Here is an 18577-nt window from a genome sequence, read left to right on the forward strand (position 1 = left end):
TTTGTTCATCGAATTGTTTTGTTTTTATGGCTTATAGTTGTAATTGTGATTCAAGAAGGTGCCTCTGTGATAATAGAGAATGGTGGGTGGCCTTGAACTAAAGCTGTAACAACAGAGGATAAGAACTTTAATGGAAAGTTATCAGTTATGGTCATCTGGCGAACAAATGGTAATTATTTATATAAACCATCAGAATGGTGAAAATTAGGAGAAGAGTGGACACAAGATAATGTATCCTGAGCTCTTAGTTGTATGCAAGCACAGTTATGGTTGCAGGCAACGGCTGCCTTGATCATTAGGGAAGGAAGTAAAGGCATTTTTCCGGCTGAAGTCCAAAAGGCAGTCTGGGACAATGCCAATGATTTTGAGAAGTTCCAGTCCTTGTGGACCCTGGTAAATTGTACTTATGCCCATTATTAACATGGCTACTGCCTTCGTGCTTACTATACGGATGGAGAATGGGAAATGGCAGTCTGTAAATCTAGAATCATGTGTTACCGGGGAACAACGAGGATTTATTTGTGAAAGCAATACAATTGAGGCTCAGGATGTATGTTTTGACACGGAGCAAGGTATCTGTCACTTTGAAATTCATCCAAATACTAGCCAAAAGAATGTGCTTGTATATGTTGGTCAAGGGTGTGTGTGTTTAAGAACTGTTTGTGATTTTGTAGAAGTAGATAAAGAGAACATAACTCTCCATAGCAAACATCATTCTAATTTCTGTATTTGTAACTTTGTTAGAATCGTCGGGTGTGATATTCTATATTTGGCACCAGTGGTATCCCACCAGCTGATCAAGTCTAACAACACAATGTATCATAAGTTACTACCTACACCTATTGGGATGAACCTCACACTAGTGAAGCAACTAGTTAAACACCAAGACCTGATTAGAATTTTAAAAGGCATTCAGGAAAATGGAGAGAAGACTCTAATTACTGTCCATCATGATACAAAGGAAATAAGCAGAGTTTTGCAAAGAGTAAAACGAGACACAAGTCACAACTGGTGGGATACACTTTTTGGATGGTCGCCAACTGTAACTGGGATTTTGAACACATTGAGTCACCCAATTATTGTTTTATTGATATTAGTGCATCCAGCGCTGCAATAAAGAATATACCACTTAAAGAAATTTTGGCTTTGATCTTTAAATCAGTATACATGCATGAATTTACAGTTAACTGGCAAATGTTCAAACACCACAAAGAAATGAGCAGCACATCACAATTTAGGACTCTAGGCTGACGTTAGGAGCAGACTTTCAAGCATTTGTGGAATAACCACATAGCTTTAAATGCGGTGATCTACTGTTTCAAGGAAAATATGCTGAATAGCCCAAAAACACATCTCAGTTCCTCTAGAACCACTTCCATCTTCAACTAAACTAATAAAGCCACAGATTTCCAAGAACTTTGAAAAGAGCATCTTCCCACACGCTGTCTCCTTGTGTCTATTACTAACATGCTTATTTGCCACCATCTATCATCGAAACACGTGCTCAGCTAACACCTAAAGTACTGACTGATCCCAGCACTCGCTGCTAAACCTAAAACACCACCAAGATACACAATAACTGAAGGAGCACGTCCATCCTCTGCTGGCACCGACCAACCTTGGCGCTGCCTGCACACGACAGTATTGATTTTGGCAGTTTGTACACTTTATCACGGCAAGCCCCATCTACTATTTATTCCTTATCAGCGCGTTTACAGGAAGCTTTGATCCACCCAGCGGGATCAGCTTTCTCACTTTTAATAACCTTTGTTTATTTAAGCCATCTGATCAAAGGCTATCAAGATACTCTATTTAAAACGCTCTAAATCCTTAAAATCACTTAGGATCAAGCCACCAGCTCGCCCCCGAGCTCCAGGAGCAGCTTCCCAGCCCCACGCACCCTGCCTCGGGAACCCGCTTCAACCCGCAGCAGCGGCGAGCACATGGCAGGCAGCGATCCTGGCGGTTTAGAGGGCGAACAGGTTGTGAGTGAATTCACCAGAAAAAATAACTTTTTTTTTTTTTTTTTTTTTGAGGAAGAACTTCAGGAAAAAAACAAACAAACAAACAAACAAACAAAAGCACAGTTGAGGTGCACTGTTAAAATGTAACAGCCACCGGTTTGCTGGCTGACCCACGAACCCCCCTTGAAGCCCTCCCACCCCTAAAAAAAAACCCAAAGCTTAAAGGGCATTTCTTAAGCTCGCAGCTGCTGCCTGACGGCGTTTTCCAGCTCACAGCCGACCTCCTGCCCCAGGAGCCGCCCAACGCCCGGCGGCAGCGAGCCGAGGCAGCCCAGCCGAGGCACGTCCCGGGGCAACTCCGAGCGCTGCTCGCGGCCGGGAGCTTTTTATTCACCTCTCCCCAGGGCAGGGCAGGGCAGGTGGTGAACAAACAGAAATGGTTGCTGGGCTATCCATGGTCAAAATTAGTTTTGGAAGCAGCGTGCTCGCTGAAGTGGCGCACCGCACGTTGCCCTTGTGCTTGGTGATTCGCTGGAAGCCCAGCGGGGAATAACCCGCGCAGTCAGCACAGCGGGCCCGAGCAGCAGAGTTCCCCCACTGCTGCCTGCTAATAACACTGTGCAGGATAGAACTCCCACTCTCTGATTCAAACGAGGATCTCCTGTTTGAAGAAAGTTCAGCCTTCCTGGAGCGCCCTGCCTTTAGAACTGCCTCCCCGAGGACTCTGTCAGCCAGGTCTCTAAACAGGCCAGTGTCTGCCCTCTGGAAATCCATGGCAGCGGTTCTGCAAACTGCCTTCCTTACTTCGCCAAAGATGAAAAAAGCCTATCGCTTCATGATGGCTGTGCCCAAAGAGACCTCCAACCATCATGTCACCCACAGGTCCTTCCCTGATTGCAAACAACAGGTCAAGTGGGGCACCTTCCCTTGCTGCTTCCCTCACCACCTGTGTCCACACACCCCAGGAGTCTCTCAGACCATTTCCTCCTTCCTGCACTGTATTTCAAGCAGACACCTGGCAAGCTGAAGTCCCCCATGAGAACAAGGGTAGCAAACATGAGACTTCCCTTGCTGCGTATGCAGTATTTTATCTGTGGGTCTGTGGTTTTTGTTTGTTAGTTTGCTGGGGGGGGGGGGGGGGGAGAGAGAGATGTTCTTTTTTTTCTTCCCCGTTTTTCTTTCTTTCTTTTTCTTTTTTCTTCTTCCCTCTTCCCCATATGATTGACTTGCTGTCCTCTCTCTCACATTGTTCTGTTTGTGTATTGGAATTGTTAGCTCCTATTCATGGTCAACACTTCATCCAGTTCTCAAAGATCACAAATGTACCCAATGTATTTACCTCCTGTAGTGCTACAGGACATTGTACTTATGTCTGGAAATGGATACATATGGCATACAGAATCTAATGTTTGAATGACTACCTAATCTGTAGTGTCACAGCTGCAGAAACCTGCGGAGCATCAGCAGACATCTCCTACCAATTGAGTTGTATGTTTCCTACATTACTTCTTGCTTATTTTTCATCCATGAAGAACAGAATTTCCATTTATGCAGACCTCAAGAGGAATTCATCCTTAGTTGTAGAGTAGTGACAGGTATTTGATAATACACAGTGTCATCCGAAGAAGAAATGCCTTTGGCAATTCTTTCACCTCATAAAGAATAGTAAATAAGTGCACATTTTAAACTGTATTTACTTGTTTGTTTATTGCTCTTTGACAACAAACATGGAGTGAATAATAGAGACACTAATATTAAACTTAACATTAGCAAGACTTGTTACTTCCATGCAAGTAGAAATAATCCAACAAAAAGATGACGATTCTTATCTCACAATTGAGATGAACAACATAGAATAATGAAGTATGGTTTACCTAACCGTTTAGAATATAGTATTTTGCAATCTACTCAGAAAAATTGTAAATGTGCCACAAGACAATAGGCCCATTTATCCTGTTGTAACAGCCGCCTCATGATGTGGACAAATTTATTCTGTGCTTGCAGCAAGGAAAAATGCAGTCCTTTCATATCTACAGCCACACATGTTATACACTACTTGCCCAGATGACAGCAGAGTAAAAATCCCTTTGCTAAGTACATCTAATAATCCACAACAACACTTTCAAATATGCCCACTCGTAGTCCACCACTAACATAAAACTAACCTTACTTTCAAAAGTGCCTTTTTTGATATGTTGGAGAGAGTTATGGATAAAAGTTAGATTCAGTTAAGTGCGGACATTCTGCTCTCTGCATTCAAGTTTGTGCAGCTATTAAGTGTATGCTTTTCAGTGAGTACTGTACTCTTACAAAAAAGGTTTGCTTTTCATCCTCAACTGATTACCAACAGAAGTCAATCAAAGGATACATGTAGCCCTTGCAGATTGGGAATTCAAAAGAATTATCTATCTTCTAAAAAAAGACATGAGTAATTAGTACAAAGAAAATACTGTACTTGCCCATCTAGCTTACCTAGAAAATGCTGAATTTGATCCTCTGTTTTGCTTGGTTTGTTTGTTTGTTTGTTTTCTACAGTAATGTTACAGAAACAAACAACACGCTACGATATTCCAAAGTGCAATTTTTTTTAAGCCCCAACAAACAAAACCTTCAAGTGAAATAAGCAGTTCCCTTAATTTCACAACCAGACCATAACAACCATAACAATTATTTTGACTTTTTTTTGTTTGTTTGTTTGTTTTGGTTTTTTTTGTGGAGAAACAAAAAACTTCTAGGTCGTGCAATAGGACACAAAGTAATTTTAGATGTGATATTTTTTAAAGTACTTTCACGTTCCTTTTCAATAACAAATTGATCTTTAGGCTATTTTAATATCAAGCATGGCTCGTATAAAATGTACGAAGTATTTAGAAAAGAGAAGTCAGAGGTCAGTCATTATCAATACCAGGTAAGATTCTGGAAACTGTATTTTTCTAGCTATATAGTGAAATAAATTATGTAGTTTGTTATTGTTTCTGACCCAATGAAATGAAGCAGAATGTTCTTTCAGAAAACCTAAATTACACAGGTACAGTGCACTTCACAGTGCAATTTTTGGAAAATATTTGAAGTTAGTGAAATAAAACCAAGTAAACAATATAAATTACTTCTTCGATGTTAAAAGGTCTTTGAATGATATGTCCATAGATACTGAATTAATTACAATCCATCTCAGATTCACTCAAACTGTGTGAACATCACAAGCACCTCATGATTTGATCATGACCAGAAGAACTAAAGGGCATTAAGTGGTTCATCCATGGCTGCTACTTACCAAGACCATCTGTAGTGGGTTTACATGGCAAAGTTTTGGTAGCAGGGGGCCATAAGGGTGGTTTCTGTGAGAAAGATCTAGAAGCCGCCCCATGTTTGGGAAGGGCCCCATTGTTTTCCAGAGCTGAGCCAATAAGCGATGTTGTTTTGCGCCTCTGTGAGAGCATATTTAAGACAGGGAAAAAAACGCTGCGCCACACAGCAGCCGGGAGAGTCAAGGGAGTGAGAAACAGCCTTGCAGGTGCCAAGGTCAGTGTAGAAGGAGGGGGAGAGGTGCTCCAGGCGCCGGAGCAGAAGTCCCCTGCGGCCTGTGGTGAGGACCATGGTGAAGCAGGATGTCCCCCTGCAGCCCATGGAGTACCACGGTGGAGCAGGGTTCCACGCTGCAGCCCGTGGAGGAGACCACGGTGGAGCAGGTGGCCCTGCACCGACGGAGGCTGCCGCCTGTGGAAGACCCCTGCCGGAGCAGATTCCGGGCCGGACCTGTAGCCCGTGGAGAGGAGCCCACGCAGGAGCAGGTGACCTGGCAGGAGCTGCTGCCCGTGGGGGAGCCAGGTTGGAGCAGTTTTCTCCTGAGGGATGGAGCCCGTGGTACGGACCCATATCTGGAGCAGCTCTGGAAGAGCTGCTGCCTGTGGGAAGCCCACGCCGGATCAGTTCATCAAGGACTGCATCCCGTGGGAGGGACCCCACAGCACAGGGGACGAGAGTGACCGAGAAGGAGCGGCAGAGAAGAAGCGCTGTAGACTGACCATATACCCATTTCCCCGTTCCCCATTTTCTCCCCATTCCTCTTTGAGGAGGGGGAGTGACAGAGTGGCTGTGGTGGAGCTCGGCTGCCCACCTGAGTAAAACCACCACAGTCCTTTTGTGCTTTCTTAAATTCTTCACAACTAATGCATTCCTAACAATCATCCTGCACATATTTTGCCCATTACTTCTATCAACTATCATCCTTATCTGAAATTCCTCGAGCCCCACGTTGGGCGCCAAAAAGGACTGTCGTGGTTTTACTCAGGTGGGCAGCTTTTGTGCTTTCTTAAATTCTTCACAACTAATATATTCCTAACAATCATCCTGCACGTATTTTGCCCATTACTTCTATCAACTATCATAATTTCTTTTTTTATCATTTGTTTTTTTTTTTTTTTTTTTTTTTTAGGATCTGGGTTGATTTTGGGGTGGTTTTGAGGTGGGTTTTGTTGGGTTTCCGTTGGGTTTTATGGTGGTTGGTAGTGGACTGTACATTTAGGAGAACTTCAGGTAGGTTTAAGGTTTTTTTGGGGGTTAAATCACGTTTTTTCTTCTAATCCGGTTCGCTTTTGGGGTGTTTTTGACGTGTTATGGGGTTTCCGTTGGGTTTTAGTTGGGTTCTTGTTGGTCATCATTGTAGAAAAGGGTAAATTGCAGGTTTTGGAGAACATCAGGTAGGTTTCGGGGGACTTTTGGGGTGGATTCATGGTATTTGGGGTTTTCTTTCATTTTTGGGGGTGATCCTGTTCTTTTTTGGGGTGTTTTTGACGTGTTTTTGGGTTTCCGCTGGGTTTTAGTTGGGTTCTTGTTGGTCATCATGGTGCAAAAGGGTAAATCGTGGGTTTTGGAGAACATCAGGTAGGTTTAGGGGGACTTTTGGGGTGGATCTATGGTTTTTGGGGTTTTCTTTCATTTTTGGGGTTGATCCTGTTTTTGTTTGGGGTGTTTTTGACATGTTTTGAGGTCTCCGTTGGGTTCTCGTTGGTCATCATGGTGGAAAATGGTAAATTGTGGGTTTTGGAGAACATCAGGTGCGTTTAAGGTTTTTTTTTGGGGTTAAAGCACGTTTTTTCTTCTGATCCTGTTATTTTTTGGGATGTTTTTGATGTGTTTTGGGGTTTCCGTTGCGTTTCGTTGAGTTCCTAATGGTTTTTATGTTGGTTGGGAGTGGACCTTGGGATTTGGAGAACATCAGGTAGATTTAGGGTGGTTTTGGGGTGGATCTATGGTTTTGGGATTTTCTTCTGATTTTTAGGATTTTCTTCTGTTTTTGGGGTGATCCCGTTCTTTTTTGGGGGGTTTTGACGTGTTTTGGGGTCTGCATTGGTTTTCGTTGGGTTTTCCGTGGTCATCGTGGTGGAAAAGGGTACATTGTGGGTTTTGGAGAACATCAGGAAGGTTTAGGGTGGCTTTGGGGTGGATCTATGCATTTGGGGGATTTTCTTCCAGTTTTGGGGGTGATCCCGTTCTTTTTTGGGGTGTTTTTGACGTGTTTTGGGGTCTCCGTTGGGTTTCGTTGGGTTTTCCGTGGTAATTATGGTGGAAAATGGTAAATTGTGGATTTTGGAGAACATCAGGTAGGTTTAGGGGGACTTTTGGACAGATTCATGGTTTTTGGGGTTTTCTTCTGTTTTTTGGGGTGGTCCCATTCATTTTTGGGAAGTTTTTGAGGTGTTTGGGGGTCACCGTTGGGTTTTGTTGGGTTGTCGTTGGTCATCATGGTGGAAAATGGTAAATTGTGGGTTTTGGAGAACATCAGGTAGGTTTAAGGGTTTTTTGGGGTGAAATCATGGCATTTTGGGTTATTTTAGGATTTGGGTTTATTTTGGGGTGGTTTTGAGGTGTTTTGGGGTCTTCATTGGGTTTCGTTGGGTTCTTGTTGGTCATTATGGTGAATGGGAGTGAAATGTGGGATTTGGAGAAGATCAGGTGAGTTTCGGGTGGTTTTGGGGGGAAATTCATAGTTTTTGTTTTTTTTTCTTCTGATCCATTTATTTCTTGGGGTGTTTTTGACGTGTTTTGGGGTCACCGTTGGGTTTTGTTGGGTTTCCATTGGGTTTTATGGTGGTTGGGAGTGTATTGTACATTTAGCAGAACATCAGGTAGGTTTAAGGTTTTTTGGTGGGTTAAATCACTTTTTTTCTTCTGATCCGGTTCGCTTTTGGGGTGTTTTTGAAGAGTTTTGTGGTTTCCGTTGCATTTCGTTGAGTTCCTAATGGGTTTTATGGTGGTTGGGAGTGGACTTTGAAATTTTTTTTAATTTTTTTTATTTTATTTCTTCCAAAACCCATATATTTTACATGCAAAACATTGTACATAGAGATTAATATCAAAATGCAATACAGATCAGGTGCACTTTAAGCTGGACTCTAGGATTTGGGAAACACACCAGGGTACATATTGCTTTGAAACCACCATTTTTTTTTTTTTAATGTCATGCATACCACATAATATTCAGTCTTTTGTTTTGTATTTTTCTGTTTTTATACAAAAATACCAGTGCTTATTATACTAGTTACTGGGAAAAAAAAAAATCAGATCTGTGTGCCCTCTTCAAATCAAAATTTTGTTGTGAGAGCACTGGATAAATATATATACACACACCAACAAGTGTCATAAACTTTGCCTTTGCTGAAGGAAGATAAATAACACAAAGAAAATCTGTCTAGTTTGTTTTACAGGCTTGTCTTTCTCAGTATGGAACAAACTGACCTCCCTGGTCTAACTTTGCAGTTGGCTATTCTGCCTTTGTCCTGGAGAGAAGAGCAAGAAAGGAACAAATCTATTTTTGCACTCCAAAAACGCGTTAGAGGAGGATTATCACACCCACCTAAGGGTACTTCCTTGTTTGTTTATAAAGCACCAAGTATTTCTCTTGGACAGTCTCTGTTGCTGGCTTGTTTTGTGCCTTCCATTTATAATAAAGATATTCAAGATGCTTACCCCTTGGGTTTTTGTTTTTTGTTTTTTGTTTTTTTTTAAAGAACAGTGGAAGTGGAGAGTCAGATGACAAGCAAGAACAAACACCAGAAACTCCTTGTTCTGCCCCTGCTTTTTAATCACCCAGCATCACCCCGGCTGCAAAACAGCCTCTGCTAATTTACCTGCTTGTTAAAGCACCCCACAGGCTGCAAGTGCGGTGTGCTAGGTGTCAAGTTCTATTTCACGGTGCACAGGTAACCATTCGTCTTCCCACAGTCGAAGCACAGAACAGCCTCTTGCTAACAGAACTCATCCCTGCTGCTGCAAGAAACCTCATGGCCTGCAGGAAAACCTCAAGCTAAGAGTTCCAAAGCAAAAGCAGAAAACGCATGATTTGTACTCTTTATATTGGAGTGAATTCTAGCTGCTAAACGCTGCCTACATCTGAGGGCACGTGCTGAGGCTGGGAGGAAGGACACTCAACACCCACTGACAGCAGGAGTGCAAAGATGCCAGCCAAGAAGGCAAAGGTTAGAGCTGAACGCTGCCTCAGCTTCCTCCAGCAGCCAGCTGGGGGTCACCTTTCAGCACGCTCTCTGAGACTCTGAGCCCCGAGTTACCGCAGCCGCCAGGTACAGCTGCTCCTTGCTGGCCCAAACTATTTGAAGAGTCTTCAAACTTCAGGGACCTGTTTTATGACAGCCTCAAGATCAAATCAATCTGTTCTGAAGGCGCTGATCGTCCTGGTGTTTCTGCAGCTGTCAAAGAACAATCCTGAACCGAGGCACTCGTCTGATCAGACAGTGCTGCAGCACAGATTTCTCTTTAGCTTGACACATCAAGGTGAAGAGGAATTGATTCTTGCAAGCACCCTCTCAAGCAGGGATCTAATAAGGTGACCAGAACGACAGATCTGTTGTGCAGATCTGAGAACGTCCCTCTGCAGGGAATCACTTTCAAGCCTAAGATGTTTCACCCATCTCCCTGCCCCAGAGCGACACAAGTAAAGCTCTTAAGCAATTGCTAACCTGTTCTCAGTGCTCACGAGTCCCAAATCACTCATTTTACAATCTATAAACCATGGCAGCTGGCACCTAGTTGGCACACGGTGACACTGCACACGTTGGCAGTGTCGTCAGGAGCTGCAAAGTCAGGGCTGAGGGGGTTAAGGGAAAACCACACATCAGTTTAGCAACTTGGCTCCAGTAGGATACTTCCTACGGCAGGAGTTTCAGCAAAGCCACTCAGAGGGACCTGCTGGCTAATTCAAACGGGACTTCTGCTGGAGCAGTCAGAAGGCAGCAGGAGATATCCAGTGGGCATCGCTGTCAGTCTGTGGCAGTTTGGGGTCCAGGTACCAGTGGTTATGCGTGGTTTTCTCTGCTTCACTTTCTCCAAAGCTGTGAGAAAATATTTCTTTTACAGCACTGTACAGTCCCACGTTACGGATGGAACCAGCTGCATCAACTTCCAGTACGACGGTGTTGGAAAAAGGTGCCTTTGGTGGTCAGGAGCACAACAGCTCTGCTGATGTGTTATTTAAGTGTGTTCTTACATCTGAGTTTCCTCATAGCAGTATGTAGCTGAGGGGGTCCAAGTTTCCCAGGGAAGGTTTATGTTTTTTCTCCTACCAAGCACCAGCTCAGTATACAAAGCTCTGTTAATAACACCCAAGCATGTAGATGTTAAACTGAAACTGCTTTTAAACCTAGTTGTTGTTACAAAAATAGCTTAATACACCATCTTCAGAGGGTAAAAATTCACATGGAAGTACAGAAAAACCCAGAAGCGCTTCCTGAGCTTCAGTTTACCAACAGCACCATCGGATTTAGATCCTGGCCTGGCAGCCAGGATGCAGGGTCTGTAAGCATTGCTGCGATGTGGAAGTGCCAAGGCAGGTTTCTGGCCTGCCCTGACTAAAAGACCTTTTTTTTCCATACAAACAGCGTGCCAGGGTACGCTGTAATGCCAATGTGCCAAGTCAATAGAGGATGTCAAACAACAGAGGCGTTTCTCCTAATTTCTGGCATGAAAACACTTTTAACAGCATTCTTTTCACCAAGAAACCCCTCTCTATCTTCTCCAATACTCCAGGATCTGCTGCAGCTGCAGCAGCCGCGCTGCTACAACCCACATCTTTGCCAAATCTTTTCAATAATTGTGCTTTACCTCGGCAATGTTGAGGTCACTCCTCTTCCTCCTCCAGCTGAGGAAGCAGCTCGCTGGCTCTGCCACATTGCAGGTGCGCAAGCGAAAGCTGGGAACACAGGAGTCAAACTCTCAGTGCTCACAAAGCCACCAGGGCACAGGCCTGACACAGAGGCACCCTGGATCCGCTCTCCCTCCCCGCTGCGAGGCTCGCAGCAGCCCCGACCCGAAGCGCACACAATGCTTCGCATGGTGATGTCACCGCTGATTCTGAGTCCCCAGGTGAGGATCTGCCTCACCACTCTCAACGCTGGGGTTGGGTTTTGTTGTTTTTTTTCTTTTAAACATTCACAGCTTATGGGAAACCATCAGGTAAACCACAGATCGCTAGGGAAGAAGTCCCACACGAGGGAAGAAGTCCGTGCTTTTCTTCCAGGCAGTGTCACGTGCTTTAACACGCCGCGTTCGACAAAGCAGCTCTCCCCGTTTTGCTCAGTGGCAACAGGCACGACTGCAACGCACACAGGTGTAGGCAGCACCTGCAGGTCCCAAACCCTTAACCGGTTTGTAGAGAGCACCAATTTTTTAAGTAGTGGTTCTCCCTTAATCCATGAGCCCTTCTTGCCTTTATTTATATCGGGTGGCTCTCCTCTATTTTCCTCCTCAGTGTCTGAGCAGACACTGGGAATCATTTCGGGAGGAAGGGCACTGCTGAAGCTCCTACATCTACTCTCCGAGAAAAGAGAGTATGTTAAAGAATACAGATTTCCTTTCTTTTTCCTTTTTTAAATACAATTTCTGAAATCAACGCTGCGGCCTGGCAGCAAATACCTACGGGACTAAAGAGGATTCCTCATCCTCACTGTAACGTTGTAGTTAACTTCCCAACGAACCCATCTCCCCAGGAAGCGGCCATTTGAGATGGGAAGGAGCAGAGCAAGAGGAAGCTCTCCTTAGACTAGCTCCTCCCCCAACACCACCTCGCCACCCAGCACCAAATTCAATTCACCTGCTCCACCCGATCAGTCGAACGGGCGTCCGACGCTGGCACATGCCACAGCGGTGTTTCTGACGTGGCTTAAATCACCTATCCGCAGAATATCTCGGCTCCGTACGCTCCAATAACGCAGTAGTTGAGAAATAACGCCCAGAGCTCACACTCTGAGTGCAGCCCAACAGCACCGAAGCACCGGGAGGCTAAACATTCCCAACCTGGCAACAAGGCTGACCCAAGCAACAGCACGGAACCCTTCTGCACCTTCAGCGTGGACATCAGCGGAAGGAAACACAGATTTTTCTTTTCTCCTGGGGCTGCACCGCTCAGGGCCAGCAGAGCAGTGCTTCCCCTTCCCTTCTCTGTCTGTGCCAAGATCATGCCTCGTCTCTCGAGTCCTGCCCGTGATGGTGCCTGGCCTCAGCCCCTTGAGGCGGCCATTCCTCCACCACCGCAGCTCTCTCGTGGCAAGCTGCGAGTCATTTTATGGCTTGTCACGGCTTTCCAGAGCCAGGCACACAGGTTCTGGAGAAGGCTGGGGCAGGACAAGCCTGCTTTAAGCCCCAAACCTGCCTCCTTTACTGTCTCCTCTCAGGCCAGGCCTACCCTCCGGGCCCAGCAGCACTCATCCTGCCTGCCCCAGGACCCGCAGGTTGCGCCCTGTGGTAGCAGCAAAGAGCCCCCCAAAGGTCTGTCCTGGGGTACACAGGGGTGAGGCAGCCCCGTCACTGCACAGACACCCACGGGACACGTCACCAGAGCCGCTACCGGCTTGGCAATTAAGGACGTGGGAGAGGAGCCCACGTCACGCAAGCATTCGTGGCTGCCCTGGACAAAGAAATAAACATTGGCTGGTTTTCTCCCCATTTAAATAGCTAAAAGCACCGCTAACAGTTTCTTTCTTTGCGTCCAGCCTGTACTACGTTTAAAGAAAGAAGCAGCTTCTGCTGAGGAGGTGGAAGATGCTGTCAGCAGAAACACCGTGCCTAGAATGCGAGCAGGGAAGACAGCGATGCTGCGAAATAAAGCTTTTATAGCCGCTTCAGATCAGTTGGCCCGGGCTCCAAGGGTCAGACACCCAGCTGGGAAGATTGAATTTCCTCCTCGATAGCCTTGCCCAGCTCAATCTTGCCATCCTGACTTGGCTCCAGAGAAAGCCTCTTATTAAAGGCACAGAGAAACAATAGCTTCTCGGCCAAAAACTAGGAGTTCAAGCAATCCAGTGAAAAAGCTGTGCTTGGGAACAAGAACGTTTCAGAGTCTAGTTGATTTTAGTTCTCATCGTCACTCGTGTCATGGCAAAGGGCCTCTACAGAGGCAAAAGAGTCTCAGCACTGAGGTAGGACATAGCTCAAACACCAGCCCCAGAAGGTGGAGATCATAGCCTTGACTCACCCTAAAGGAATCGCAGAAAGGGCACCAGGTAAGAGGACAAGGAGGGTTTTTGCTCTAGGGTTAGTTTGTCACATAGCCCAGGAGCCACTGGCTTTGGCTAGCATTTGACAACTGATTCTGGACCTTGAATGGACGAAGCCATACTCTGCCTCTGAATAATGAGGCTTGCATAGAGAGAAAACCCACACTGCCTATAGGGACTCTGTCATAGCAGTGGGCTTGCTTCTTGATCCCCATCCCTCAACACAGAGACGCGTGGTTTTGTCCCAACATTAAGTATTTACAACAAATTCGACAAGCGCTTTTCCTCTGCCAGCAGCAAACACCTGAGGGCCCCCACAGCTTCACAAATCATAGAGGGAAGAGCCTACCGTGCCGCGAAAAGTTCGGAAAATAATTCAAAATTGATCTGCTAGGGGAAAAAAAAAATAAAAATCGATGGCTGGTGGCAGGGTACACAACACACCCGAGTCTCAGCTCTGTCCTCCGCAGGGTCAGTGCCCACGCCCAAGCGCGATGCTGATGGCACCCGAACATTTGCTGTAGCAGGCAGCAGAGCCAGTGGCTCAGGGGAGCAACTTTTAAAACCAAGAGGCACTTAAACAACCCTTCATCGACCCCGTGACTGCGGCAGAGTCCCGACTGCTCGCCCCGGATTCCTCACACCAACAAAAAGCACCAACCAAAGCCTGGGGGAACTTTGGTACAGCACAATCGGCATTCCCTTGCCTGCAAACTTATCTTGGACTGATTTGTGGGAAAACACATCTTGGGGGCAAAAATATGAAGAAGTTTTGGAACTAGAAGTTAGTAGCTTCGTGCCATTGGAATCTTACTATGTATGTGTACAAAGGCGTAACCCGCCTAAGGGTATGGGTAAACAGGATTGTATAAATACGGGTACTACTTATGTGGGAAATCAGACATCTTGTAATCAAACAATTGATATTAGTACAACTAGCAGTTGGGCAAATTCAACCAGCTGGCCAGTTCCAGAAGGAAAAGGGTGGTATTGGCTATGCAATGATACAGCCCGTAAGGTCTTGCCCGAGAACTGGAAGGGAACTTGCACTCTTGGAGCAGTAGTCCCCAATATGACAGTACATGATGTAGTGCCTCGAGGTTACTTGAGAAATCATATCCGGAGAATCAGGCAAAAAATTAGCAATCCATTGATAGAGAGACACACCGCTTTTCATAGTTTTGTTCGATGGTTTATCACATGGTTAGGAGTGAGTGAATTGGAAAAGGCAATAGTTAATATTTCTGCAATTATAGAGAAGTTAGAAAACAAAATTTCGGATGCTATAAAGGCTCAACAAGAAGAGATATCTAGTTTATCACAGGTAGTATTACAAAATCGGATGGCCCTAGACTTGTTATTGGCCACTCAAGGGGGAGTCTGTACAGTAATAAACACAAGTTGTTGTATGTATGTAGATCAGAGTGGAAGGATCTCTACTGACCTGGAAGAAATATGGAAGCAGACAAGGATCCTACATGAGATCAGTAAAGATGATCTTTCATATTTAGTTTAGTTTTAGTGAAATATGGAATAAGTTAACCTCCTGGTTGCCCAATTTCTAATGGTTGAAACAAGATTTCATTGCTCTAATCGCAGTAGTAGTGTTAGGAATATTTGTGTGCATGTTGTTTAGATGCCTGCTTTGTTGTGTTACTGCAAATGATAGAAGCATCTGATGCAAAAGAATTTGCATGGGAAAAGAAAAGGGGGGATTGATTAAGGAGGTATTGGGGAGGCATTGGGGAGGCAAGGACAATCCCCAGACAAGGACTGTATATCTCGAAACAAGACACTGGAACTCATGATAAGGAAGCGGCAGACGGACAGAGAAACAAACATAAGGACTATAAATCTCAAAACTGGACATTGGAATTCATTATAAAGATACAACAACTGGAAGAATTAGCAACAACCAGCGCTTGCAATTAAGAAACATGCCAACTCAGCAGATTCCTGACCAAAGGTGAAAAGTACACTGTGAGGAAGACTCGGGGTCTTCCTCCCAAAGACCCCTGCCCACGTCCCAAAGACCCCTGCCCACAATTCTTGGGAGGCTCTACGCAGGTGCAAGGTGCCAAAAGGCTAATTAGCATGAGAAGCGAGGGAAGGGGGGGATAGGTAAGGAATATGTATAGGCGCTTGTAGAATATTGAGAGATTGATTGTATAAATTCAAGACTGCTTTCCACCTTGGGTATGCACGATAGGTGGAGAGATCCCCTGTGCATCATCCAGCGCTGCAATAAAGACTATACCACTTCAAGGAATTTCAGCTTCGATCTTTGAATCATGGTAGAACAGGGCTTGGGGTGAGGGGAAAGCGAGGGCAGGTGGGCGCAGCCTCTGAGCTCTCCTTGTCCTGATTTTTGTTTTTTTTTCCCGGAGCCGGCAGAAGTCCCTGTGAAGTCCTTCAGCACGATGAAGGCCTGCTTGAGCTCCAGCAGCAGTTTCGTTGGTGGAGGTTTTCCCTGGTGGGGCCGGGGCATCACAGCACACACACACACGCACAGAGACGCGTGGTTTTGTCCCAACATTAAGTATTTACAACAAATTCGACAAGCGCTTTTCCTCTGCCAGCAGCAAACACCTGAGGGCCCCCACAGCTTCACAAATCATAGAGGGAAGAGCCTACCGTGCCGCGAAAAGTTCGGAAAATAATTCAAAATTGATCTGCTAGGGGAAAAAAAAAATAAAAATCGATGGCTGGTGGCAGGGTACACAATACACCCGAATCTCAGCTCTGTCCTCCTCGGGGTCAGTGCCCACGCCCAAGCGCGATGCTGATGGCACCCGAACATTTGCTGTAGCAGGCAGCAGAGCCAGTGGCTCAGGGGAGCAACTTTTAAAACCAAGAGGCACTTAAACAACCCTTCATCGACCCCGTGACTGCGGCAGAGTCCCGACTGCTCGCCCCGGATTCCTCACACCAACAAAAAGCACCAACCAAAGCCTGGGGGAACTTTGGTACAGCACAAGAGAAGGGAGTGGGGGTAGCGGAGCCACATGGCAGAGCTGCTGCTTTTCACCAGTTGATCATCCCTGATAATTGAAAGTAAGGCTGGGTGGGCTGACCCCCACCCCCACTCCTGGCAGCAAGTTTGGTCCACAACACACTGGAATAACGATTCTGCTCCCTCCCACCCCTACAGCTTCATCATCTGACACAGGTATAGTCAAAACAATGGCATACACGAGTAAAAGTCAAGAGTTGACATAGTAACTCCAGGATTTGGCTATCAACTGTCCGAGAAATCAGAACACCGAAGCTTCACAATGTGCCCAACATCGAGTTGTGCCAAGGGGGGAGGAAGGAAGAAGCTTTACCTTTAAGCCTTCAGAGCATCGCTCCATCAGAAGATCGATTTGCAGCCACCGTGGCGTGCCAATGGAGATCTTTCTGTGCCAAAAGAAGTGCTTTGTCCTCTCGATAATGAAGGTAGCCACCTATAGTTACAGAACGGATGCACAAGACCTTAACTCTGACCAGCAGGGAAATTTAGGACAACTGAGTGCAGATCCTGCCAATTTCTACCACTTCGGACTGTGCTTTAAGTCTCATTGCAAAGCCTCAGTTAGAAAAAGGATCACCTCGGGGTATCCAACTGTGGTGATTTTACCGTGCTGGGCAGCTAAACCCCACAACCGCTCTCTCACTCCCCCTCCTTTAGATGAGGAGGGGGAGAAGTAAAGCAAAGAACAACTCACGGGTTGAGATAAGGATAATTTAATTAAAGGGAAATAATTATAATAATTAAATAAAGACTACCATGAACTAAACAATTTAACTAAGGGGAAATAAAAAGGGAAAGGGGAAAAGGGAGGGGAAAAGGGAAAATAAAAAGAAGGGAGGAAAACAAACAAACAAAATAAATGAAGGCTATATGGAAGTGCAGAGGAAAGAAATTACTCTCTACATCCCAAAAATGAGCGCTGATTGACCATGTCCTTGAAGCAAGGCCTCAACGCATGCAGCCGGTGTTCAAGAGGAGGACCGACGTCTTCTCAACGAGAGCCCACCCTTCCCCTCTTCTTCCCGTTTCCACCTTTTATTGCTGAGTGTGATATCACATGGTATGGAATATCCCTTTGATTGGTTTAGGTCAGCTGCCCTAGTGATGTTTCTCTCCTCACTTTTTGCCCATCCCCTAGGAGGGTTAGAGAAAGGCCCAATACTGTGCCACCGCAGCTCAGCAATAGACACAACACTGGTGTGATAAATCTGTTGTTCCAGCTACAAGTACAGAGTACGGCAGTGTATGGGCTGCTGCCGGGAAAGTTAACATTCCAGCCAGACCCAGTACACCAACAAGAAGAACAGTTTTAATTTTTTTTTTTTTTTTTTAAATATACCATAGGACTACGCGGTTCAACTGTCAATCATCTCAGAGAGTTCAAGGAGGAGGTCATCCTCGTCCTTCCCTGGGTCTAAGTCGATTTCGGCTTCCAGTCTGCCTCCTGAGATTTCCCAAAGTAGCTTCTCAAAATCTTCATCTGCAGATAAGGGCGCGTTCCCCGTGGAACTCAGCCGGCATGTGCGTGCCTCTTCTAGCTGGGAAGAAGCTGAGGTTGAGGTCTCGAGATCGATCTCCATCTGCTCCTCAAATCTTGCCGGGCTTCCAAGACGCACTTCAGGTCTTGGGAGAGCAAGAAAGAACAATCAGGATATGCCATTTCTTAACAGGAAATCCCTTTTCTGCAAACCGGCTCTTAAAACTGTAGGCAAGCCCTCCTACGCTTCAATCTTACACAGGGATTGTTATCAATCAACCCAGGGCTACATTTAGAGCCCGATGTGTTACCAGCTACATTTTTCAGTCTGGGGCTTTATCTGTGAAGCCAGGGCACCTGGAGTTGAGGTGGCATTCTTGAGGACCAAAAGGCAGAGGACACTACTCCTCATCTATCACCTCACGAGGAAGTAGAACTTCACCTCCTCCTCGTTCAGGTATTCAGACAACCCAAGAAGTCACTGGAAAGCTGTGCTGACTTGCAGCATTTAAAGAAAGCCTAATTAAGCAATCCTGCTAGATTTCCTGCTAGAAAGTGGTTTCAGGTGACTTATTCCTTTGATGGATTTTGGCTTTAATTATCTCAGAACCCTCCT

At 45.6% G+C, this 18577-nt stretch overlaps 2 long non-coding RNA genes across 2 annotated transcripts; both read right to left on the bottom strand.

Annotated features, from left to right (window-relative positions):
• Nucleotides 1–8505: 8505 nt before the first annotated feature.
• Nucleotides 8506–14453, bottom strand: LOC139999284 (uncharacterized). Its single transcript, XR_011804660.1, has 2 exons — nt 12070–14453; nt 8506–11169 (listed from the first exon to the last, which is right to left on the bottom strand). It is a non-coding gene; the product is annotated as an uncharacterized lncRNA (long non-coding RNA).
• Nucleotides 14454–17181: 2728 nt separating this feature from the next.
• Nucleotides 17182–18553, bottom strand: LOC139999282 (uncharacterized). Its single transcript, XR_011804659.1, has 2 exons — nt 18319–18553; nt 17182–18107 (listed from the first exon to the last, which is right to left on the bottom strand). It is a non-coding gene; the product is annotated as an uncharacterized lncRNA (long non-coding RNA).
• Between the last annotated feature and the right edge of the window lie 24 nt (nt 18554–18577).

The sequence above is a fragment of the Anas platyrhynchos genome, chromosome 22 (assembly GCF_047663525.1).
Source record: "Anas platyrhynchos isolate ZD024472 breed Pekin duck chromosome 22, IASCAAS_PekinDuck_T2T, whole genome shotgun sequence".
NCBI lineage: Eukaryota > Metazoa > Chordata > Aves > Anseriformes > Anatidae > Anas > Anas platyrhynchos.